Source organism: Diospyros lotus, chromosome 15 (assembly GCF_014633365.1).
Source record: "Diospyros lotus cultivar Yz01 chromosome 15, ASM1463336v1, whole genome shotgun sequence".
NCBI classification, from domain to species: Eukaryota; Viridiplantae; Streptophyta; class Magnoliopsida; order Ericales; family Ebenaceae; genus Diospyros; species Diospyros lotus.
Genome location: NC_068352.1, coordinates 16,415,762 through 16,442,093, shown reverse-complemented (window position 1 = coordinate 16,442,093; position 26,332 = coordinate 16,415,762). Strand labels below are relative to the sequence as shown.

General features: G+C 37.6%; 2 long non-coding RNA genes across 3 annotated transcripts; one reads left to right on the top strand and one right to left on the bottom strand.

Annotated features, from left to right (window-relative positions):
* Positions 1–1,282: 1,282 nt before the first annotated feature.
* LOC127792030 (uncharacterized) lies at positions 1,283–2,805 on the bottom strand. Of its 2 annotated transcripts, XR_008021047.1 has the most exons (3): positions 2,449–2,805; positions 2,184–2,237; positions 1,283–1,643 (listed from the first exon to the last, which is right to left on the bottom strand). It is a non-coding gene; the product is annotated as an uncharacterized LOC127792030 (long non-coding RNA). The 2 variants fall into 2 exon arrangements; XR_008021046.1 differs by lacking the exon at positions 2,184–2,237.
* Positions 2,806–7,140: 4,335 nt separating this feature from the next.
* LOC127792542 (uncharacterized) lies at positions 7,141–8,549 on the top strand. The gene is made up of 3 exons (XR_008021155.1): positions 7,141–7,301; positions 8,051–8,165; positions 8,271–8,549. It is a non-coding gene; the product is annotated as an uncharacterized LOC127792542 (long non-coding RNA).
* The last annotated feature ends 17,783 nt before the right edge of the window (positions 8,550–26,332 follow it).

Genomic DNA, 26,332 nt, shown 5'->3' with positions numbered 1-26,332 from the left:
ATTTGAGAATTGGTTGAATTTCATTTGTGCCTATTGTTGCTTTAATTGTGAAAATTAGGAAGCCTGAGGCATTATTTGGTTAATCAGAATATTCCCATCTATTTAAAGTTCTGTGTTTCAGGTTGGCATAATTATGTATCTTCCTACAATGGATGATCTAGTTTTGGATTTTTGTTATTTATGTTGTTCTTTAATTTGTTCTTAACAGGATGCCATCATTATAATTTTGATTTGCTATGTTATCATTTGTTCTCAACGTTTTTTTTTTGTCAATTCCAGCTACTTGAATCCAAAGCCTCAACCTCGAGTTTTACTGTCAGAGTTGAATCAGAGCATTGCTCCACCATATGAGAAGTTTACGAAGGATAGAATGAGTTGGTGAGCCATTAAGTAGCTTGGTGTATGTATTGCTTATTGATAGGGACAATGACTGCAGCTTCATACTTATTATAGAGCAGATAAAGGAGGAAGGAAGAAGCCTAATATTTTGGAAATTAGAATCTATTTAATATTTTATCTGATTAGATTTATCGAAAGGATACTTATCATCTAATTAGGAGTTCAGTTGGATCATATTTCTTCTCTGTGTGTGTGTGTGTGTATTTACGTCAAAGATATTCAAATTTAAAAAAAAAAATTACATTGATTGATTGTTATACAAAATACCGTTGCTATTGGTTTGTCCACTACATTACTTCCATGTTCATTTCCCCAATCTTCTACTCCTCTGCCTGTATTATAAATTTGACTTCTTACAGATTGTTCAAATTGAATTTGAATCCTAAATCATTAGTTCCATTATTTTCATATTATAAAAACAGGATCAATTAATGATTATATACAAATTAAAATTTTCAATAGATTACTTATCAATAATAAAGTACATTTAATATTTTCTCAAATTAGACGGTGATTCGAAGGAAAGAGAGGCAAGGAATATACAATGGCAACTAATGAACTAAACCACTTACATTGCTTTCAAAATATCACAAAGTTCATCCAAGCTTATTAGACACAGCAACGGATATACTCTAAATTGATTTATGTGTTAAACATATTTGGAGTGTTTATGAGTGCCATGAAAATATTGTGAGTAAAATCCAATACAATACAGTTGACAGTATAAGGATTTTTTGTATCCCTAATAAATATTTTTTCTACATGCCAATGAATCAACATGCATGCATATAAGAAAGAACGTCCAAGTGGGGGATTCAATAGAAAATTTCAGCACAATGGATTTTGACGCATCAGACATTAGCACCAAAAAAGCAAGACTGTATCAAGGCATATAATCTTATGTACATAATCCGAAACCATTGCATCAAACTTTTAGTTTCCACAGGGAAGGACAACATAACTATATTGTTTTAACAAAGAAAACACAGCTAGAAAGGTTCCCATTAAGATCAATAAGAACAATTAACTTTACCTCACATAGCCTCACCACCTACACGCTACTAAGCCCTCTCCCCCCCCCCCCCCCCCCCCTAATTCTCCTTGCAAGCTGAATGTCTTTAGGCATAATGGTGATGCTTTGCATGAATTGTATAGAGATTGGTATCTTCAAACAACCCAACAAGTTATGTCTCTGTTGCCTCCTGCAATGCCAAGACTGCATGGCTTTGGAACCTCAGGTCAGTCTGCATCCAAACAACATTATTTTATGATGAGATCTATAAATACATTATTTAAAGAAAAAAAAAGAATAAAGCAAACAAAAATTTATCGAGAGATGCACATATTTTATTCCACTAAAGAGAAATTTGATAACCCCCACAATCATCCACGATTCGCATACCCCCGTGTATTATCAATGGTCCATGGTTCTCCAGGTTGCTTACACTTATTTTCAATCCATAAAATGTGAAAACTGGAGTCAATGTTGTAGTATATTGCAGTTGCAACAATAAATGAACACTATATACAATGGAAAATTAAATTATCCTATTAAAAGTTTCATGTGTTGGGCCTAAAACAACAAAAAACAGAAAAAGCAGAGGGATTAAACTCCTTGAAATCTTGCGCAATCTCACGAACAAGCCTCTGAAACGGAAGTTCCCAGATCAGGAGTTCATTATTCTTCTAGTACTTGCGAATTTTCTTCTGGTACTTGCGAATTTTACAGCATCACACATCACATGAATTCAGAAAAAAATTAAACGAAAATAAAATTCAGGTACCTTAGAATGGAGTCTATATTGACGAACTACAGAGCGATGGTTCCATGTCCGTATCTATGAACATTGTTGAAATTGGGTTGAGGTGGGTGAATGTTGAAATTGAAATAGCAAACGAAATTAATGGCAGTGAGCAACAAAAAATTTACTAAAATGAACAACAAAAAAATTAATGGCGGTAGATTACCATCAAGTTACAGTCATCTAAACAGTCGTATAGAAAGAATCGAAAGCAAACTAAAGAAAGAAAGAAAGATTGGTAGATTACCACAGGTGAAGGATTCAAAACGCAGCAATCGAACTTCTAAAACCGCAAACCTTGTGACGATTCGACGGCGGCAGTGGGAAATCGGACATCTCAATCGACGGCGCATCGAGCACCAACCACCGATGTAGGCGAGCTCGCGTAGGCGGTTCCTTCCTCTTCGAGCTCGCCGGCGATCGGTTTCATTCGTCTTCGAGCTCGTCGGCAGCTCCTTCATCTTTTAGCTCATTGGCAACGTAGGCGGCTACCACTATTGGTGGAGGCCCGACGACGGTAGGAACGAGAGCCAAACGGTAGGAAGTGGAGGAGATACGCTAGAGGTGGAGTAGACGCAGTTGGGAGAGAGAGAGAGAGGGGGTGGGGGAGGGCAGATTATGAGAAGAAGTTCAATTTTGGGCGCGTCTTCAAATAATTTGGGTTTAATTTATTGTGATATTTTAGTGTAAAAATATCACGATAAATTGAAATTGTCAACAAAATTATCACATATATTGGCCATCTAACATTATCCATAAATAATTAAGAATAATGCTACACACGAACGTAAAAATGAACAGAAAGTTAGACAATTCTAATTTCTCATGATATTTTAACACCAAAATATCACGAGAGATTGACATGTTTTAAAATACCTACCCAAATATTTTTGAATTAATTTTTGACCCGGCCATTTTATAATCCACCAAAGAACAAAACTACCCTCTCTCAAATATCTCACTCTTTCTCTCAAAACCACCCTTTCTCAACCCCCTTTCTCTCTCTCTCTCAAAACTGCTTTATCTCTCCCCCATTCTTTCTTTCAAACCCACCCTCGCGAGTTGCAGCATCCGTCTTCGCCCCCCCCGCCACGAGCACCGTTCGTTGTTGCCTCTGGCTTTGCCAGTCGCACTGCCTCACCCCCAACACCAGCCACAGACCGCCATCGCCCCCCCCCACAGTGTCGCTCGAACCGCTATCCCCCCCCCACAGCACCGCTCAGATTGCCGCGCCCCCACCCGTCATCGCCCCTCCCTCCGCCGCGAGCAACCACCTGCACCTACCACATCGTCGGCCCCTCATCGCTGCTCGGATGGCCACCCGCTGCTGCTGCTGTTTGCCCTAATCGGGTCGCCCCCTGGTGGGACACACATACATTTACATAGATTTGTATATTTTTCTTTTCTTTTTTTTATTTTTTCTATTTACTTCATTGATTTTTTGATTGTGTTAGGAATTTGGGGTTTGGGTTTACAGAATATTAAATTTATATGATATTGTCGAAAAATGAAATTTATCCGCTAGCGAATGTAGTAGTTGGAATAAGAATGATTGAAGACTTTGATGAGGAAGATGAAAATGTTAAATATTATTTTGTTTGTAATTATTTTGCTTCTTATAATTCTAAAGATTAAAAATTTATTATTTGTTTATAAATTTAGTTTTTAAAAAATTAAAATTTATGTAATATAATTAATTTTATATTATGTAATATATTTAAAAACATTATCAAAATTTGATTAAAAGTTTAAGGGTAACAATTTAAGGTTAGATTTAACAATATTTAATCAAAATCCCTATAATGAAAATTATATATCAAAACTTAAAAAAAAATTAAAATTCAGGAGACTTCAACTTGAGTTCTTGACCTCGCTCACTCGTAATTTCACCCGTAATTTGGTTTTTTAGGTGAAAGCCCCTGTGTTGGTCATTTGGAGGCTTCAACAAATTGACTTAGTGCCATGTTTTAGCTGACTATATTTAAGGGATCATTTGCGCAATCATTGTAGCAATTTTTCAAACCTAATTGATTGTGAGGATTCAACCTAGTTCGGGATTGAAATATGACAAATTTAATTTTTTAAAAATATATTTCATAAAATAAAATTAATTATATTACATAAATTTCATAATATTAAATTAATTACATAAATTTTAAAAAATTTACACTCAAATAAAAAAAATTTCATTTTTAGAATTACAAAAACTAAAATCATCATCTCTTCTTAATTTTCTATATTCACAACCAAATTTTCATCAACACATAAAAAAATAATAGAAGAAAATAGAAAAATTAAAGCAAAAAAATAAAAAGATATAAATATATAAAAGTATGCGAATGGGGCGGCGAGTGAGGGTGGAGGGTTTTTGTGGGCGACGGAAGGGGTGGGGCGACGACCGTGTAGGGGGCGAAGGGTCGACGATGGTTGTCGGAGCGACGGTGTGTAAGGGACGACAGTGGTCAGTGGCCGGTGGTAGGGGTGACGATGACGATGGGAGGTGTTCGCGGTGTTGGCGGGGGAGACGACTATGCCAGCGGGGGGCCAACGACGAGCGGTTTTGGTGGGGGAGATGGCGGACGACGACGATGGCACCATTCTTGGGCGACGGTGGTGCGAGCAGCGATGGCGGAGGTGACAGCCACGGCAGTGCGAGCGACTGTGTGGGGGGCGGACGCTGCAACCAAGTTTAAGAGAGAGAGTGGGTTGGTTTGAGAGAGGGTGGTTTTGACGGAGGGAGAGAGTGAAAGTGAGAGTTAGAGGTAAGAGTGAACTTATCTTTTACGTTAAGGGATAGATACGTAATTTTGTTAGAGTTATTTAACTTTCTGTTTAAGTTTCTGTTCGTGTAGCATTATCCATAAATAATTAATGCGCCACACTTGGAATCCAATTATATTTGAAGCTTCTGGGGTGGGTGGTACTGCATACTACTTCATATAATTCCCATTCTTACTTATTAATTTGTCTTGAGCCTCTGCGTTGCTTCCGCTGCATATCGCCGCTTGCTTGCTTGCTTGTGTTTGTCCCTGCATGAATGCTATGAAGATTCCCTTTATGATTTTATTATTATTATTTTAAGATGAACTACTTTGCCATTACAAAAGCTCAGTATTTTATTTCAAAATGATACTAAAAAATTGACAAATAATGAGTATAAATTCAATTTATTGTTAGGGTAAAAAGGTTTATACATTTTTTCTTTAATACTAAACATAAATTATCAAATTTTTTTGGATATGCCATTACTTATATTTTGTTATAAAATTCTTATACTTAAAAGATACTTATTTTTTATGACTTAAATGTCAAAAAAATAAGTAAAATACTTTACCACATAAAATGTCTCGCCAAAAGGATGAGAGCCAAAAGGTTAAGAATAATTTAGAGATCAAATCCATGCAAAATTTGAATTAGCCTTGTCTTTCTCTATTTTTTTTTATTTTTTTTCTCAATGTAAGATAGAGAACATTTCATGCCTAAAAGCTCAAATTATTTACAAGATTGAGCTACTTCAAACATAAACTATAATCATAAAAAGAAATTATTGTTGGACATTCAGAAATGATATCCATCATTCTTATACCACTAAGATAATGTTTGTTAAAATGAGTAAACTAAAATTGTATCAAAATAAGTTTCAAATATTTTTTGAACTAAAATATAAAATGATCAAGATAAAATTAAAAAATATTTCAAGATTTTTACTAAATTATTTGTTAATTTTTTTAAAATGCATTGGAAGATACAAATGTTATTTTTTCTAATTTTAGAGGGGGGAGAGAGAGAAAAATAAGCATATCTACAAAAACTAAAATAAAAAATCACGTGACTTATTTTTTAAAGGTTAAATAAATTTAACAAATAAATTAAAAAAAAATTAAAATATTTTTCATATCTTACATTTTTTTGATTTATATCTTAATTAACAAATACTATCTAACAAAACGCCAAAAAATTATCAGCCAGTGATGGCAATGGTCTTCATAAAGCAAAAATAATTTCTAATAAAAGCAAATGTTAAGAATGGAAACTAAAAAGGGACAGAGTGATTGCACAGGGTAGTAATTTTTGCAGTAATTTTCACTATAAGCAGGAATGGAATGGTATCATACAGAGCAAGCAATATCTCATAATATGCGCAGCCATTATGAGACGAAAAAACCCAAGAATGCTTTTGTTCATGGGATTAGAATCAGGATTAGGCTGCAATTCCTGTTACACTAGCTAGTAGTTGCTACAGAGCTGAGGCAACGAAATAGATTTACTACTTGAGAAACCAGCAGCATCCAAAAATGTTTAGAACTATCAATCGTAGGACACTAAAGATCATGTTGATATGATACAATACAGACATGCTTTGCGGACCAATTGCTTCATTCCTCTCCAGTTGTGATACTCATCGGTCTACACTTTCAGTAAACCTGCAGGGAGTAAAAATCCAACGTCTGTTTAAGGATTGGAGTACTGCAAAAATCCTTAAACCAATCACCACTCTGATTATCAAAATAGGCACCAAGAACTGAAATATATGAATATTTAGTTGCATAATCTAGAGAAACGGCAGTCCATGAGGAGGGTAGACAGCCTTGCGGCCAGCATGTGCGGAGCCTGCCATATTACAGACCAGGTTGAACAAAAACGAAAATGAAAAATGCATACAATACAAAACTAGGTTACCATATTGCAAACTATGTTGCACAAAAATAAAAATGAGAAACGGATATGATACAAAACTGAAATTAGGGAATGACATTTTTCAAAAAAAGTAGAAAATGGACATGTGGAGGAAACGTGCAAGTAAAAAAATATACGGGCCCTTTTGTAAATATATTTTTCAATATAGAAAATTATAAAAAAAATAAATATTTAATCAAACATAAATACAAGTTCTATCATCCATAAATCATAACTTAATAATTAAAAAACAAACAATAAATCTGAGAGAAGATGGATGAGAAGATGGATGGAGTTGCGGTCGCCGGTCAAGCAGTTCAAAGATGGTGGTTGTTACGGTTGCCGGTCGCTAACAAGAAGACGGAAGGACGACGACAGAACAACAACGAGAATATGGAAGGACGACGGTGGCAGTAGAGGAAGGTTAGGGCTAAACCTAAACAATTTCCCAAAATTGAGAAGGAAGAACAAGATTCAAGTTTAAACCCAAATCTCAGTTAGAAACAGACTAGTGGTTGCCAAATGCAGGAAATGCATTTCAAAAGCGGAAAAGCGTTTCCAATTTTTTTCAAAATTTCAAAAACAACCCCGAAACATACTTTAGGAGTTTCTTGAGGTTTCGGGATGACCCCACGACACCCAGGTGGCAGTTAAGCCGCCTTACTGCTGTATCAGGGTCCGTAGTTCTACAATGTGTTACTTCAAAATAAAACAACCACCTACAAATACGGGGCTAGAAAAGAGCAGTGCATGGGATAGAGAAATCACAATCAACAATCCAGAATAATGGCATAGGAAACAAATACTGCAGCAGAAAAGATGTGGCATACTTTACTAGTGTTAATGTACTGACTGATGAGCTAAATGGAAGTCAAACTTCAAATAATGTGTAGCACAAACAATATTATCATTTCAGAAAAAACAAGGCATCCTGATAAATGATTGACCATGTCTCTGATGAGGGATGTAAGCCAAGCTACTCCATTAAGCGCCATATATTTCTTTGTTTTATTTTCCATTTGTAGGTATATGAAGACTAACAAATCATGATGAACTTTATCTAGATACATGTATATTGACTGCACACTTGGAAAATGCAACGACTTTCAACCAAAGCAATATTACTTGCTTAAGTCATTCATTCACATATTAATTTTGGCACATCCATTTAGGATTCAAAAGGTCAACCATCCAAGTGAAAGTATAAATTAAAAAAGAGCAATGCCTCAAAGCTTCAAAAATCCATCATCAGTGAAAGTTTGCAGAAGACCATTTATTTTCAAAGCAGTAAGATACTTCTGCATCGGTGAAATCTATTTTTACGTTTCATCTCTTTTTTTTTTTTTTTTTAAAGTGTTTCATTGTCTTCATAATCTTTACTATGTTCTACAGCATACAATGAGCTCTACCTGTAACTGATGCTGGAGGCTCTGACCAACTTAAGCATGGCAATTTGTTGTCAAACGAAGCCAATAAGGGATGATAAACTGCCATACGGAAGAAAAAAGATACATTTATGTACATGAAAAACATACGCTTAATGGGAGATGTTAAGAGGATCATGATATTTGATTATCTTTATATTAACTATACATACTGATTTGTATGTGCTTTGTGTATATCCTTAGAATCTATTGTTTCCTTACTGTTTCCTTGCACTAGAATATGATGCATATATATAAGTTGTTGTACACCTCATTTATGAAATACACTTTCCCATTCTTTTATTTTACATGATATTAGAGCCAAAACCATAAACCTAGCCTTTTATTTAAAAATTAATAACCCTAGCTTCTTAAACGGTAACGGTTGCTTGTTGACCTCTCCTCAACAGATCTGTGCTTGTTGCCCTCTCAGCACTCATCTCTGGCACTGACTAGTCACATCTGGAAACCACCACCCTAGATCTACCAGATCCGATGAGAAATTCATCAGATCTGACCTTTCCTTTGCGCATCCTAAACTGATTGCGTGACTTGCAATTCTGTCTTGCACAACTCAATCAACGTCACAGTTGCTAACAGCAACTTATTGCATTTGCATCCTTCCATAAACTCATATTTGACATTGTTCTCTTTTGGTAGCACTGCATCATGCTTGTTCTAGTTGTGTAGTATTGTTGTTCTGGTTTAAGGTTTCAGGAACACTAGAAGATGTCTTATGTCTATGTTTGAAACTTAGACCCATGCATCACTAAGCGAGAGCTTAAAGATGAATTCTGTATGTTTGGAGTTACGAACAGTGTTTGGGTTGCAAAAAGGCCAGGTTATGCTTTTATTGTCTTTGATGAAGTTATGCACAATGTTTCTAAACTGGATGGTAACAATGGTTAACAAGTTGAGATGTCTCACAACTTTAGACGTAGTAGTAGTCGTCATGGCAATGGACATGGTCATCCTCAAGCAACTCATACAACCCCTAGCTATAAAGCACAGACACAACAAACAGGTCGTCGTGTCGGTGTTGCCAGCGTGTCAAATGCAACAACAGGGCAACATGTGATGAACATGCCCATGTGGTGTGTCCAACACTATTTTCTTTTTCAAGGGGACGCACGCAAGGATACGAGACAAACATGCATGTCCCCTTCCTGAACACAGTAGAGATGTTTCCATACCTCGATTGATGCATGATTCTTCAACTGGATTCCAATTTCGATCTCCTTCCTATAAATGCTTCCTTTTTAACCGCCGATTCAAAGACAGACTTGAGTCTACAACTGGCATACTGGAATACTTTTACTGTCAATGAACTGGTGTAAAGTTGTGATCTTCGACGAATGGAACACCTATATTGTTGGTAGAGTACTATATTGAAAAGGCCAGGGTTGAACGATTGTTAGAGCCCATCAAAGGAACCTGAAAGGTGAAGGGTGTAAGTATTGTGAGTGATGGTTGGAGTGACTCACAAAGGAGGTCGTTAATTAATTTTAAGGCAGTTTCAGATGGTCAACCCATGTTTTTGAAAGCTGTTGACTGTTCTGCAGAAGTTAAAGATAAGAAATTTATTGTTGATCTAATGCAAGGGGTGATCAATGAGATTGGGGCTAATAATGAGATTCAGGTAATTACTAATAATGCTAGAAATTGTCAAGGTGGTGGGCAAATCATTTAAGGATTATTTACAAATAGATTTTTGAACTCCTTGTGTAGTTCATACATTTAATTTGGCATTGAAAAATATTTGTGCAGCCAGGCATGAATCATGAAAATAATCAAGTTACTATGATGCATGCAATTGGATCACAGAATTCATGATGATGCTTGTCAAATTATTAATTTCATCAATGAATCATTCTATGAGATTGGCAATTTTTAATGAGTTTGTTCCTTTGAAGTTGTTGTATGTTGCATAAACACGATTTGCAACAATGATAGTCATGATAAGAAGGCTCAAGCTTATCAAGCATGGTCTGTAATCAATGGTGATTAGTGAAAAATGGTCGTGCTATGGAGATGAGAGATGATTAAGGCAAGGTTTGAGAGGAACAAGATTTTGGTTGAACTTTGGTGGGATGGTGTTGATTATATACTTTTCACAACGCTTATATATCACATTCTTAGAGCTTGTGACACAAATATACCTTGTCTCCATTTAGTTTACGAGATGTGGGATTCTATGATTGAAAATGAATAAGGCAATATACAGGCATGAGGGGAAAAGGTTAACCGAATCATTTGTCTTTTATGAGGTGGTGTATGACACACTCATGGATTGCTGAACAAAAAGTAATACACCATTCCATTGTTTAACTCATTCTTAGAATCCAAGATAATTCTATCTTTTTTTAGTTTAATTTTAAGTTGAGCTTTTGTTTTTGTAATTTATATTCAAACTGATTTTTGTGCTTTTTCCTCTTTACAAAATGTTTTGCGAAAGGTTTTACAATGAAAAGTGGCTCCAAGAAGATCCAAATCGAATTGCTCCACATAAGGGTTTAGAAGTAAACAAAGAACAAAGAAAGTGAATGAAAAGATACTTTTATAATAATGAGGAACATGTTAAAGTTGCTATTGGATTTAAAGACAGTGAATCTATAGAAGACAGATACTTAATGGATCCCATTACATGGTGGACTCTCCATGGTTCTTCAGCTCCTTTGCTTCAGGGTTTAGCATTTAGATTGCTTCTGAACCCATCATCCTCTTCATGTTCTAAAAGAAATTGGAACACTTGCTCTTTTGTGCATTTCATGAAGAGAAACAAGATGACTCCAAAGTGTGCTGCAGATTTGGTTTTTCATTCATAGCAACCTCCATCTTTTGTCAAGAAAATCCACAAAATATATGTAAAGAGAGACTAAGATGTGGGATCTAGCTGGAGATTTGTTTGATCCATGTGGGGATGTTGGGATGCTTGAAAATGTTAATCTTTCTCTAGATGATCCAAACTTGGGAGGGTGTAACACCCCAAATTTTTCGGGAATGTTATATCTTAGGATTTCAGGCATTTCTTCTTTTTCTTCACAACACATCCATCGATATACGTCACACAATTTTCTAGAAACCCTAATGTTCACCTTCTCAGCCTAACAAACCCAATAATCAAATAGTTAAGACAAGCAATATTATTACAAACGCGGAAGCTAGATCGAACCTGATATGGTACATAACCATAATGCTTTATTTATCATATAAGAAACCGTTCAAGACGTCTACAATATAGATTACATGGATATCATCTCTCAAAAGCAATAACCAAACGCCTCAAACATAATCAAAACGTACTAAGGTTCGCATCAATTGAATTTATCATACAAACTTAAAGATATGCTAAAACATGCTACAAGCAGCAAAACGAGCTTATTCTTCAGCCATCTCTTTTCCATTAGATCCGCTTGTCGAACCTGGAACGTTTGAATATTCCAGCGACATAGTCCAATTAGAAGATGAACCTTCTAGTAAGAACCTCCAAAACAGTTTATATTAATGCATGAACAAGTATAAAACGTATGAGGAAACGAGGATTATTCTAAAGTGCCTCGTGAATATGTCAGCCTCCTCCAACAAGAGCTTTCTCAATGACACACGCATAGTGTCTCTCGGGAGATCCCTAACCATGCCACCCTAGCTTGACCTCATAGAACTCATGCAAGCACCACATTCAATGTCCCTCGGGCTCACGGTCTTCCCCCCGAGAGTTTTCTCAATGGCGCACGCATAGCGCCTCTCAGGAGATATCCAGACTTTTGCCCTCAGCCAACAACAAATAGGTACAACAATATGGCTACATGGATTTTATAAATGCAACAGTTGAAAGCCAACAGCATATATTTCAAGAAAAACATATTTCATATATGCAACATGATTTCATGTAAGAGAACAACAGGAGTTTGCATATAGGAACGTTACACAAAATACGTTTCATGCAATAGGAGAATTACACAAAAATAGGAATTTGAGTACCGGAGTCTCACATAAGAGAACAAAAATAGGATTTGGAGTATAAGAGTCTCACAAGAACAAAAAAATAGGATTTGAAGTATAAGAGTCTCACCTTGACTTAATTCGGGATTCCTCGAAATTTGGGCAAATCCTCAAGTCTTTTGACCAAACAACCTCCTCACACGCTCTCACGAGCTGCACAAGTGCTTCTTCTTCTCTAGGAACAAAAACCCTCCATCCACTAAGCTTGAAGCACTCTCATCTAGCACGAATTTATCACAACTTAGAATGAGAAAACCCTTGACCATGAACACCCTATTTATAGGCTTTGAAACTTGGCCACCAAGTAAGTCACATTATATTACAATATTTCTTAATCATTCCAAATCTTCCAAGATATTCCAATCATTACAAATCTTCTCCAATCATTTTAAATCTTCTAAAATATTCTCTAATCATTCCAAATCTTCTAAGATTTTCTACAATCATTCTTATCAGAATAAGATCTTATTCAAATCTAATCTTATCAAATCTTATCCAAATTAAATCACATCCAATCTTATCCAATCAAATCTTATCCTTAAAGTCATCATGAGGATTCATCATTATCTCTAAAGTCATTATGAGGCTTTATCCTTAATCTCCCAGATGCCCCTATGAAAAAAGTTTCAAAAATTACACTTTGGCCCAAACTTTTTGGGTAATTGCACTTAGACCCATTTCAACTTGGTCTCCCGGCCATTTTTTAATTACACTTATGCCCCTGGAAAAGGAATTAATTACACTAATACCCCTAATTTTTAGGTAAATGTTACGCAAACTTCAATATTTATAATTTTGCCCTTAGCTCAGAAACTGAACTTCTATTAACATTTAGAATATATTTTATGGAAAGATATGCAGAGAATAAAAAGAACACAAAAGACCATTTTATTCAGCAGTAAAAGCATATATTTATACATAAAAAATGTAAACAGAATTGCTAAAAATTAGCTAAAGATCAATTAACAGCCAATCTTAAATATATCAAATAGTTGCTAATTTATTGGTTAAGGATAATCTTTAACAGTTATTTTGACTCCTTCAAATTACATCAGCAGCTTCTTAGTCACTTTTTCAACACTTCTCCTTGACTTTGAAGCTGCAAATGCAAATTTTTAATTTTAGCATGTCTTAGATATAGGCTTATGGGTATTTTATGGTTTATGGTTATGAGGCATAGGTATGGTTATGGGGCATAGGTATGAATATGATTTTGAGTAGAGTTAAAATAACTCCTCCTCCTCCGGTTGGTCATTGCTGCTTTGGCTTCATTTTGTTGGATCTCCTTTGAATGAAGAAAATACCGTGCCAACCATTGTGTCAGTGTAGGACAACAACTCTTTAGCAAACTCACGCTTGACTGGATCATTGGGTAAAAGTGCAGGCCCTTCAAAGTTGTTGTCTATATATTTGACTACATCAAGGCTCTCGCCAAGGACTTGATTATTGTGTTCCAATGCGGGCACCTTATTAGCGGGGTAAACTCTCTCTTTGTACCAAGCTGGCCTGTCTTGAAGGTCAAAGGCAACCAACTTGATCTTGTCTTGCAAGCCCTTATAGTTTCTAGCAATCCACGCACACTATGCAAATGGGCATATGTAAGCGATATATAACCTGGTAGTGCCATCAAAGACAGGAGGTGGCTCAGAGTCGAGACTCAAAGTCGAGGGAGAACTTCTTTCACCGATGAGGTGGCCATTGCGAAAGCCGCAAATGATGGTGGATTCGATCAAGATTGTAGCTCTTTGATGTGATGTGGACATTGCTGTGGACTTTGTAAACGTATACAGACAATAATGATGGCAATATTATTATATGCCATAAAATGAAAAACTGGGCTCTCGGCTCGCTCAATCTCACAGGTCTCTAAAGAAGAAGGGCTCTGATACCATGTTGACATTTAGAATATATTTTATGGAAAGATATGCGGTGAATAGAGAGAACACAAAAGACCATTTTATTTAGCAATAAAAGCATATATTTATACATAAAAAATATAAACAGAATTGCTAAAAATTAGCTAAAGATTAGCTAACAACCAATCTGAAGTATATCAGATAGTTGTTAATTTATTGGTTATGGATAATCTTTAACAGTTATTTTGACTCCTTCAAACCACATCAACAGCTTCTTAGTCACTTTTTCAACAACTTCTCCCTCAAGACCTTCATAACCTTTTGAAATGTCCTATTTCCACAAATATTTATGTCCCAAGATACTCCTTTCCATTGATTCAACAATTTATTTTACTATCAAGCCATTTTTTTTATATTTTAAACTCACTTAAAATACGTAACAATCTTACGAAGATATGGGGTATTACAGAGGGTGTGAATTTGTGGATGATATTGAAGATGTTAATAAAGTTGAAAATGAAGCAACAAAGTCAAAAGGAATGAAGGATTGATTTACATTTTTCATTCATATATTTCCTAACTCTATTTCATTGTCTTTGAATCTCTACTTATTTTAGATCTTTTAGTGTTTAAATTCAAAATGACTAAAGAGATTAGAGTTATTTATTTGGAACTTTGTATGTTAAATTTTAAATGCATTTTTTTTGAGTTCAGAATATAGTTTTGGTATTTTATTATGTCACTAGAAATTTAAAAATTTAGTTTTGTCAAGTCCTAGGATCTGCCAGGAAGTTCTCACTGATTTGGTGAGAATCTAGTTAAGAAATTAGAGGGAAATGAGAAGAATTCCAGAGAGGAAGGGAAGACAAAGAGATAGAAGGGAAACCCGAGCGTGAGAGAAGAAAGATTGAGAGGGAAATCAAAAGCTTTTTTGATTAATTTCTTCTATGCCTTTACACTGAATGCAATCAGTAATTATATACTGGCTAGTATTTGGTTCCAAAAGGGCCTCTACTTTCCAAAGTTACAACTTTCAAAATATTGCAACTCTCTAACTTCCTTCTAGAAGAATGACCTTTCATCTGCCCATTCCTACTACCTGAAAATATATTCCCCTTAGTTATTAGGTACATGACAAGTTTATTAACTAATGTATCCCAACCATGTCATGTCCCTGTGTCTTGTGTCCTATGTCCTTGTGTCCATGTTCATGCCTCATATAAACCCCTAGTAGAGCTTCTTCAATGACTATCTCAAGGGAAGAGTACGCTCAATTCTTTAATTCCGAGCAACACAACACGACCCATCATCTATAGCATTGTTTACTCACACCAGTGACCCCACTACCTATTTTACACCGTCATCTTCTCTCGATCCATGGATTTTTGACTTAGGTGCTACTAACCACATGTCTAGTAACAATTCTCTATTTTCTAATATCCAAAGTTTAGGGTCTTTACCTTCTATTACACTTGCTAATGGCTCTTAAGTATCAATCAAGGGTATTAAGAATGCTAAACCACTTTTTAGTTTTCCCTTGTCATCTATTCTACATTTCTCACAATGTCCCTTTAATTTACTTTTGGTCAGTTAATTCACTCATGATCTTGATTGTCATAACCTTTTTTTCTCATTCTGTCTTTCTTTAGGATTGAAGGATTGGATAGACTATTGGCATCGAGCATGAGTCTCGAGGATTATACTATCTCCCTTCATCTACTCCATTTGTGGCTTGCACTATTATTGTTTCATCGCTACAAGTACATTATCGATTAGTCTATCTAGTCTAAAGAATAGTAAGCCATGCCAACTTGGGAAACATAATTGTAGTTCATTCCCAAGTGGAGTCAATAAGCACATCAATTCTACTTTTTCAATTGTTTATTCAATGTGTGGGGTCCTAGTTGTATTCCTTCAAAACAAGGATTTCATTATTTTTCACCTTTATTGATGATTTTTCACATATTATCTGGGTATATTAATGAAAAAATGTTCAAAATTATTTCCACCTTTTGTGCTAAAATTCACTCATTTCATTGTGCCAATTCGTGTTCTTCAAAGTGACAATGCACTCAAGTACTTGCCTGCACAATGCACTCAAGTACTTATCTAACTGCACCTTTTAAATAGTGCATGGCATCTAAAGGGATTCTTGACCAAACTTCTTGTACTAACACCCCATAAAAAAATAGGGTAGCTAAAAAGAAGAATCGTCATTTAATTGAAATTGTTCAAACCCTACTTCTTCAAATGCATGTCCCTCACCAATATTGGAATAATGATGTTATAGTAGCATATTATTTGATTAATTAGATGTCTTAATCTGTCCTTAACAACCAGGTCCCTTATTCTATATTTTTCCTCTGGCTAACACATACTCTCTTCCTCCTCGTATATTTGGATGTACATGCTTTATCCATCAACTTGCTCCGAGTTGCAATAAGTTGTCTTCTTGATCTCTCAAATTTGTTTTTCCTAGTTTTTCTCATCCTCAAAAGGGGCATTAATGTTATTCTCCCAAGTGAGCTTAATATTTCATCTCTACTTATGCTACTTTTTTTGAGTTATCCATTACTTTTTCCCCATCATCGAGGGATTTGAGAATGAGAATTGAGAGAATGGAAGATATTTGGGAGAGAGAGAGATTTAGAGAGTTTGAGAGAATTGGAGGGAAACTAATTTCTGATTTCTTTCAACATATGCAGCTTGGCGTGGATCAACTTTATTTATACTGATCTGAGTTGAGTTTAGGCGCCAAAAATGGTTGCCTCACTCGGCCACTTGCACTTATGGCTTTCCAACTGCAAGCTGGAACATTCCTCTAGCTACGCCAAACAAAGTCTAAGTATTATAAGCTATCATATAAGCAAGGTAGCCTAATTACAACAACTACATAGCTAGCTTAGCTACCATAACAATCCCTGCCCCTTCAAGCGTTTCTTGTCTGGAAGAAATGTGTAGCAAGCTTCCTGCATTAGGAAATTAGTGGAGAAGTTCTGACAAGTATTCCCAAGTATTATCATCCGAGTGAAGAGAGGACCACTAGACCAATACTTGAATAAGAGGGGCTCCATTTTGGTGGATCACTCTTCTGTTAATACTGAATAATAGCTGTTGGTTCAACATTTTCTAGTACTTCTCACACCATAGGTGGCAATTTAGGGGTCGATCTCTGTGTTCCCACAACCCTCTTGAGGAGGGACACGTGGAAGACAGGGTGTATCCTGGCATCTTCGGGCAATTGTAGTCGATAGGCCATGGCACCAATTTTCTCCAAAATTAGGAATGGTCCATAATACTTGGGATTCAGTTTGGATATGGGTTGTTTGGTCAGTGTATTGAGCTATTGCTGGTTGAGCTTCAAATACACTTCTTCACCAACTGAAAAAATCCGTTCACACCTTTTCCGATCCACTAGTTGCTTGCTTCATCCTGTTCCTGGCCTTAGCCAATTCTGTTTTAACTATTCTCATCACATCTTGCCTTTGTTGTAAGTAAGCTTCCATTGCTGCCATTGTAGTGTGTCCTCCCAAAGCTGGTAGTAAGTCTAGTTTGTAGCCATAGAGCGCCTCGAAGGGTGTCATCTTGATAGAGCTATGGTAGCTCGAATTGTACCACCATTGTGCTACTGCTAGCCGCTTGTTCCATCCTCTAGGTTGTAAGAAGCTCAAACACCTTAGGTATCCTTCCAAGCACTGATTAACTTGCTCCGTTTTCCCATCCGTTTCAGGGTGGTAGGCAATAAACATTAGGAGCTTGGTGCCTAATATCCTCATGAGTTCTTTCCAAAAGAGACTGGTGAATACCTTGTCTCGGTTCAATACAATGGACTGTGGAGTGCCATGCAGCTTTACTACATTCTCCAAGTAAGCCCCAGCCACTTCTTGTGCTGTAAACGAGTGTGACAACCCTATGAAGTGACCGAATTTAGTGAACATGTCTACTACCACCAGAATTCAATCTTTCCCTTCAGATTTCGGCAGGCCCTCTATGAAATCCATTGTTACGTTGGTCCAAGCACGGTCTGGAATTTCCAAGGGTTGTAGGAGTTCGGGGTGAGCTACCGTCTCATGTTTGCACCTTCTACATACATCAAATTTCAAGATATAATCCCATATATATTTCCTTAAATTGGGCCAAAAGAATACTTGTTTAACCTCGTGGTAGGTATTTTGGATGCCCGAGTGTCCTCCTACTGGTGATCCATGTAATGCATGCACTATTCTAGCCTTCAGCTCCTCACAATCTCCAATAACCATCCAACCCTTGTACCTTATCACCCCGTTGTTCAAAGTGCAACCCGGTCTACTATCTTCCTTAACACTCAGTTGCTCTAGTAGTCCCTTGGTCCATTCCCCTTTTTCGTAGCTATCAGTGACCTCTTGAAGCCAATCTAGTACCACAGTGGAAATTGCCGCAGTCATTCCTTCTTCATGATAGCGAGACAGAGCATCTGTTGCCACATTTTCCTTGCCCTTCCTGAAACAAATCACATAGTCGAGCCCCATGAGTTTGGCCATACCCTTCTTTTGTAACTGAGTGTGTAATCTTTGCTACAGCAAGAATTTCAAACTTTCGTGATTTGTCTTGATCACAAACCTTTCCCCTTCGAAGTAATGACGCCACTTCACCACCATTAGCACTGCCATAAGTTCCTTTTCATAAATGCTAAGGCCTTGGTGTCTAGGTGCTAAGGCTTGACTGAGAAAGGCCAAGGGCCTGCCCTCTTGTGATAGTATTGCACCTATTCCTGAATTGTTGGCATCTATCTCTATGGTGAATGGCTTACTAAAGTCTGGTAAGCCAAATGTGGGAACATTACTTAGCACTCTCTTTAGTTGCTCAAAAGCCTCTTCTGCTTTAGGGTCCCATTTAAAGCCTTCTTTCTTCAGCAACTCAGTTAAAGGCTTGTTGATTGTTTCATAATTCTTCATAAATTTCTAGTAGTACCCAGTAAGCCCTAGGAATCCCCTTAAAGCCTTGATGTTTGCAGGTTTAGACCATGATACAATTGCCTCTATCTTCTTTGGATCAGTTCCCACTCCAGCCCTTGATATGATGTGACTAAGGTACTCCACTTGTGTTTGTGCAAATGCACACTTTGACCGCTTGATGCATAACTGATTGAATCATAGGATCTCAAATGTGGTCCTAAGATGGGTTAGGTGTTGATCGAATGAGGGGCTATAGATTAAGATATCATCAAAGAAGACCAACACAAATTTTTTGAGGTAAGGTTCAAAAATTTGGTTCATAAGGGCTTGAAATGTGGCAAGGGCATTGGTGAGGCCAAAAAGCATCACTTTGAATTCAAAATGGCCATGGTGTGTCATGAATGTTGTCTTTGGAATGTCATTGGGGGTCCATCCTAATTTGATGGTATCTTTAACGAAGGTCCAACTTGGTAAATATGGTTGCATGTTTAAGTTCATCTAATAAGTCTTCAATGATGGGGATGGGAAATTTGTCCTTAACGATGATGGCATTGAGTTGTCTCTAATCAACACAGAAGCGCCAAGTGCCATCTTTTTTTTTTAACCAATAGGACAGGGGAAGTAAAGGGATTGTGGTTGGGGCGCATAATAGATTGGTTTAACATATCTTTGACTATTTTTTCGATTTCAAATTTGAGTTTGGGTGGGTACCAGTATGACCTAATGTTTACTGGTCCAACATTAGGTAACAGGGGTATAGTATGGTCTAGTGATCTTTTGGGAGGCAATGTCTTAGGTTTTACAAAGAGATCCTTATATTTAATCAGTAAAGAATCAAAGAGGGTCAATTCATGTACCTGTCAGGTGTGATTGGGGCCTCCTTTTCCTAATTCTTTTTCCTGCTGATCAGTGGCTTGAATTGAGAATAACTGAGCCACTTGTGCCATTTTCTTCTTAAATAATTGTTGTAGCTTCTTTCCCTTCATCAATTTGCAAGTCACCACTTCCATGTTTCCCTGTAGCACCACCTTTCTTCCCTCCTTTTCGAGTGTCACTTCCATATTGTTGAAATCAAAACTGATAGGACTTACCTCATGTATCCAATCCACTCCTAGGACGATACGGCATGCCCCCAATTTGAGCAATCTTAGATCAGCTTGGAATTCTTCCCCTTGCATCTCCTAGCAAAACCCTAGGCAAGATGATTTACTGATTACTTTGACCCCGTTGGCTACAGTCATTGACAGGGGTGGGGGGTACTAGCCGTTGGGCACTTCATCTTTTTGGCAGTCATCTCATCAATGAAACTGTGGATGCTCCCACTATCTATCAAGACCATGAGGAAGTTGTCTTGTATCTTCCCTTCAACCTTAATAATCTTGTTGTTGGCTAAACCTTTAATGGCATGCAAGGATATGGTTCCACTGCCTTCCCCCTCTTCTCCTGTCACATCCATTTCTTCCTCTTCTTCCTCATCCCCTCCTAACAATAGTAGTTGCTTCCTACATTGGTGTCCTGGTGTGTATTTCTCCCCACACTTGAAACATAATCCAACTAACCTCCTCTATTCCATCAACTTGTCCCTGTTTTACATAGTGTGAGAAGCTGGGGGTAAAGTTGGATACCTATTGCTGGCACCAAATTTGACCAATTCCTTCCCCATAGGTCGGCTCCCATATGGCATAGCTCCGACCTGTACTCCTTTGTTCTGTCCCTTCTACTTCTTTAGTAATGCCTCAAACGTCATCTCCTACAAGGCAACCCCCTTTGTTGCTTCTTGCACCGTCTTAGGTCGGAGGACTTGTACTATAGATCTCAACTCATCATTTAGTCCTCCAATGAAACTAGATACAAAATACTCCTCGTTCAGGTAGGGATTCTTGTTTAACATCATGAATTTGAGCTCCTCGAATTTTGCATGATATTCCAACACCGTCCCTTCTTGTCTCAGGCGATTGAATTCTTATACCACATCCCATCTTCCTCGCTCCCCAAACCTCTCACACAGCCCTTGTGTGAAGCCGTCCCAACTATAGCTCTCTCTCACCCTGGACCATCCTTGGAACCATATGTCCCCTGCATCATGGAGGTACATCGCGACTAAGGCCACCCTCTGGTTATCTTCTACACGATGGATCTCAAACAATTTCTCGCATCGCCTTAACCACCATTGTGGTTTCACCCCTTCGAACACCGATGATTCTAGCTTAGGTACTGGAAATCCGGTTTGATGCGAGCGAATTGGCACCTCTTGCCTCCTCTCTAGTGCTAACTCTTCCACCGTAGCCGACTCTCCGACACCGACAATTCCACATTACGGTTACTACCACCAATTCCCGGTAGAATTGGTTCCAATCGTTCTCAGGGTGGGAAATCAGGGGAGATCCTTACTTGCGGTTGACCCACAAACATCCTCATGAACTGTTGCAGTTGATAGCGCAACAGATTCCCTTGATCCCTTACTTCTTGCATTTCTTCCCCGATTTGCATACGCATATCTCCCCTAAGCCTATCAACCAATGCGTCCAACTTCCTATCCACCCTCAATCCGACCTTCTCTTCCATCTTATCCATTCTACCTTGCATCTCGGCCACGAATGCCAAAACTTGCTGCAGTTGCATCTCCATCTGTGGCATCCTGGTACCGTCAGCCATTGCTCGATCAATTCGCAAAGAGGGACAGGATCTTGCTCTGATACCAGTTTGTCAGATTACAAATCTGACAAGAGAGCTCTCGATGGATTTGAGAACAAGAATTGAGAGAATGGAAGATATTTGGGAGAGAGAGATTTAGAGAGAGTTTGAGAGAATTGGAGGGAAACTAATTTTTGATTTCATTCAACATATGCAGCTTGGCTCGGATTAGCTTTATTTATACTGATCTAAGCTGAGTTTAGGCGCCAAAAATGGTGCCTCGCTCGCCCACTTGCGCTTATGGCTTTCTAAATGCATGTTGGAACATTCTTCCAGCTATGCCAAACAAAGTCTTAAGTGTTATAAGGTATCATATAAGTAAGGTAGCCTAATTACAATGACTACATAGATAGCTACTGTAACAGTTGGCAAGTTTACCTTAACATGTCCCCTCAATCTTACATCTCCTCCTCCACCCTATCTTCCTCTCACCTTAATCACATCTTAATCTTCAAACTTATGAGTGTTGTTGTAAGCATGGCGACCCATTGTAGAAAGACCAATGGAGCAACCTGTTGATTCATCCTCCATGTTAGTTGAACTTCCTCGCTTTGATTCGTCTTCTTCACCTTCTGATCTTGATTCATCTATAGCTCTTCATAAAGGTACTCATCAATGCACTACTAAGCATCCCATTTCAAACTTTGTTAGTTATTGTTCTTTATCTCTTTAAAATACTATTGTTGTCTCTTCTTTATCTTTTGTATCTAATCCTAAGATTGTTCTAGAAGCCCTTTCTGATCCAAGGTGGCAAGCTGTTACAGTTAAAGAAACGTTTACCTTAATATCGTGGACCTAGGGTTTTAAGAGGAAAATTGGAAGAGATTGAGGAAGGTAGAATAGAAAGAGAGAGATGACAAAAAGAAATGAGGGAAACAAAATCAGAAGAGAGACTTAGAGAGAGAAATCAAAGGAGGCAAGATAGAAAGAACTTGGAAAAAGAGAGAAAGAGAAGAAGAAAAGCTGAGGGAGGGAAGAGCAGTCAGATTCGAGAGGGAGAGTGTAACACCCCGCCTTTCAGGGCATTAAAATATATGCTAGGATTTTTTTTTTTTTTACATCAAACATTAATCCTCAACATAACCTTTTTATATAACACTCTCAAACATAGCGAAGAAATGATACATTTTTAACATAAACGGAAGCAAGATTAGAACCTACATGAAACCTCGAAAACATAATAAGGGTTTATAAACATCGTTTACCCAACACATCCTTACAAGCATTTATTTAAAATCTAAATAATACAGCCGAATGAAATATATGGTCCTAGTCCCACATGGGACCCACAAAATTTCCGTCGCAATCAGGCCTCGATCACCTCCTTGCCCTTCCAGTCGCTTGTCTCGCTTGGAATGTGAAATATTCCAGGGACATAGTCCAATATTAGAAGATGAAATCTTCTAAGTAAGGGTTAAATAAACATGAATGAATGAATGATGCACGAACATTTATAAACAGGTACCCTAGTATAACTTCCCTGGCCTATCAGCCCGACACGGAACTCTAAGCAGAATCTCGAACCTCTGCAGAATAAGCCTAACGTTGTTCCATCAATTGCCCATGGGGAATTACGGCTACACTCTTAAGGCGACATCCCAATCCCATACACGAGTTTCAATATGACAATGATATCGTGCCATGTGAATATCACCACTTTCCATGCAATAGAATATGAACAAAAATGACGACGATGATCATAACATACATAAATATCATGCGTAGAAAGGTATTCATATCGCATACGGGTTATAGGGACAAAACCACTCACCTTTCACAAAAATTGGGATACCTCGAAAAGCATGTAACTTGCCTCGTTTTTCGTGCCAACTTCGAAATTCGCACCAATTGTTTCACCTCAAATCCAAAGGCACCCTAAGCAAGATATTTGTTTAAATAATCAATAAAAACTATTTTTCCTTAATTTTCTTGCCTTTTTCTCCAATTATTTTCTCTAATAATCCAAAATAAATACATACATCACTTTTTTTTCAAATCGTTTTTCACAGAAAATCTTAAAATAATTTTTCAAGAATATTAAAAAAAATTGTAGAAAAATCCAAGCTCACACGCACCAGCGCATGGTAGGGCAAATGAGACTGGCGCGTGAAGCCCACACGCTGGTCATCTTCTCCGGCAATGGCACACCGGAAAATCGAGCTTTTTATATCACGACGAAGCCCAGCCCAAATCGATCACGATGGTACCTGAATCAGCTTGAAAGGAGGTTCAGAAGCCGATCAATCGGAGGCTCGAAGTGTCGGCCAGAGCGTCTTCCTAGGTCTCCGACGAGGGTTCGGATCTCGCTCGTTCTTGCTCCGTTGCTCACGAAATTCTCTAGAGATACTCTCCAACTTATGAGCAACAAAAGCCCTCTATCCTTGCCTCTCAATTCGTTCGAAAATGGCTTCGATTTGAGTTTCAATCTTTTGAAATTTTCGACCAACACATGCTCTATTTATAGGCAAAATTGAAGCTCGAAATGGCCTTGGCCACCTTACCCATTGCCTTAGACGTCCTCACCTCCCTTGGATCGACCTGAAAGCATCAATACTCGACCAAAAAAGCAAGTTTCAGGGCTCGTCATAGCGGCCAGCTTTCTTGGCCAAATTTTTCGAAAATCCAGCCACCCCAGTGGCCATTATCGGCTCATCATCACTCCCTGGCCATCCCTGACCACCCCCCATGCGAACCCAATAGCTTTCGGCGACCCCTCATGGCTTGGTCGGGTTCCATGGCCAAGATTTTCAATTTTTGCACTTTTGCCCCACTATTTTTTTTTTTTTCTATTTTGGCCCTTTTTCACAAAAGCCCCTCAACTTTTGAATATCTCCATTAAGTCCCTTAAGTTCTAATCTTTCCATTTCTCCCTTGAAACTTTCAAAAAATGTCATCTTGACCCCCTCAGGCAATTTTGAAAAATTACACTTAGGCCCGAATTTCTGTTTTGGCTTTATACCTCTTGGTTTCTTTCCGAAACTTCTGAAGGGTTGTTCTACTCGATGAACCGAAGTTTTTCAAGGCTTCTGTTACTTTTTCGAGAGTCTTCTACGACAATTCAATTTTTCAACCTGATCCATAGCTATACCGAAAACGGTTTCTGATTCGATTTCTTTCGGTCTTAAAAATCATGCCTCGATATGCTCATTAAAGGCGTTTCTATTTCCTTAGGCATTTAAGCTTCAGGGTTCTTCCTTCGATTGATTCGATAAATTTTTTAGGCTTTTCAGATACCTATTTTCCCTGAATTTCCATTTTTTCCTTTAAAATAATAACCCAAAGTTCTTAGGTATTACGGAGAGAACCTAGAGCGAGGAAATATGAAGTCTGAATTTGATGTGTTTCACATAATCCTTTCTTTATAGTTCTGGTAGCTTTATATAGCTACTTCTCCTATGTAGGTAATTATGTTACAAAGTAAAATAGAAAATATAACAACTAAAATACCAAAATAACTACAACTAACTACTATATTTACTGTTATATCATTAGGGTCATGACAATTCCCCTCTCCTTGAGAGATTTTGTGTCCCCAAGAAATTATAACAACTGACCACTGTTTTCTTCATCCAATCCCTGCTTTCATTATTTGTTTTATCCTTCTTTCTTTCTTTCTCCTTCTAGGCCTATTCCTCTTTGCTCTTATGTTCTCAAGATCAAATCCAAGCATAAGTTGATCCAAAACTTCAATAGAAGTAACTTCACTGAATTCAAGCCCAATATAACCACCTACAATAGCTATCCAATTAAGATTGAACTACAACTTAAGAACATGATTGCTGGTACTCACAGTCTAAGGGCCCAGTATGATGCCACGACCTATCAATATGTCCACGCCAAGTGCCTTTAATGAGTTCCTTAATTTTTTACTAATTTTTCAAGCAAGATTACTAGCATGATCAACTACTCCCTATATATCATAGTTAGCAGTTGAAACCTTCGATGTTGGTTGTTTGAGCCCAAAGGATTGTGTAGCTAAATCCTCAGTTGCGGTAGAAAAATTCCAAACAAGCAAACTGCCTTCCTCTAGAGCTTGCAATGCCACATCAATTCTCATTCATTGCAATAACTTCCTTGTCTTGTAGTCAACAGACTCTAGCGCTTTTAAAGCACATTTTTCTTCCTGTTTGCCAACATACATCAGAGATTCACTTTCAACAGATTTCTCCTCCTATGGAGCCTCAATAACTTCTCCGTCAACTTCCATTCCCTTCCTGTCATCCTGAATTGCCTGGTCCAATTGAGGTCCTTCCTCATTTCCTACAACTACCATTCCTAGTCTTAGGACCTCATCAGCCTTATAACCAGTTTCTTTGGAGCCATTATAAAATTGTTCGGGTTCGATTTGCCTAATCAAAACTTCTTTGTCTGTATGTGGAGCGTCAAAGACTTGATTCGAACTAGTATAGATGCCTAAGGCACACAACTTATCAGATGTAGGAAAGATCTCTTAAGCGTCGAAGTCTTGAGTTACAGCTGACTAGTCCGCTGCAAATTGTTCCTTAGATTCCTACCATCCATAAGTCTGAGGAATGATTCCAGCC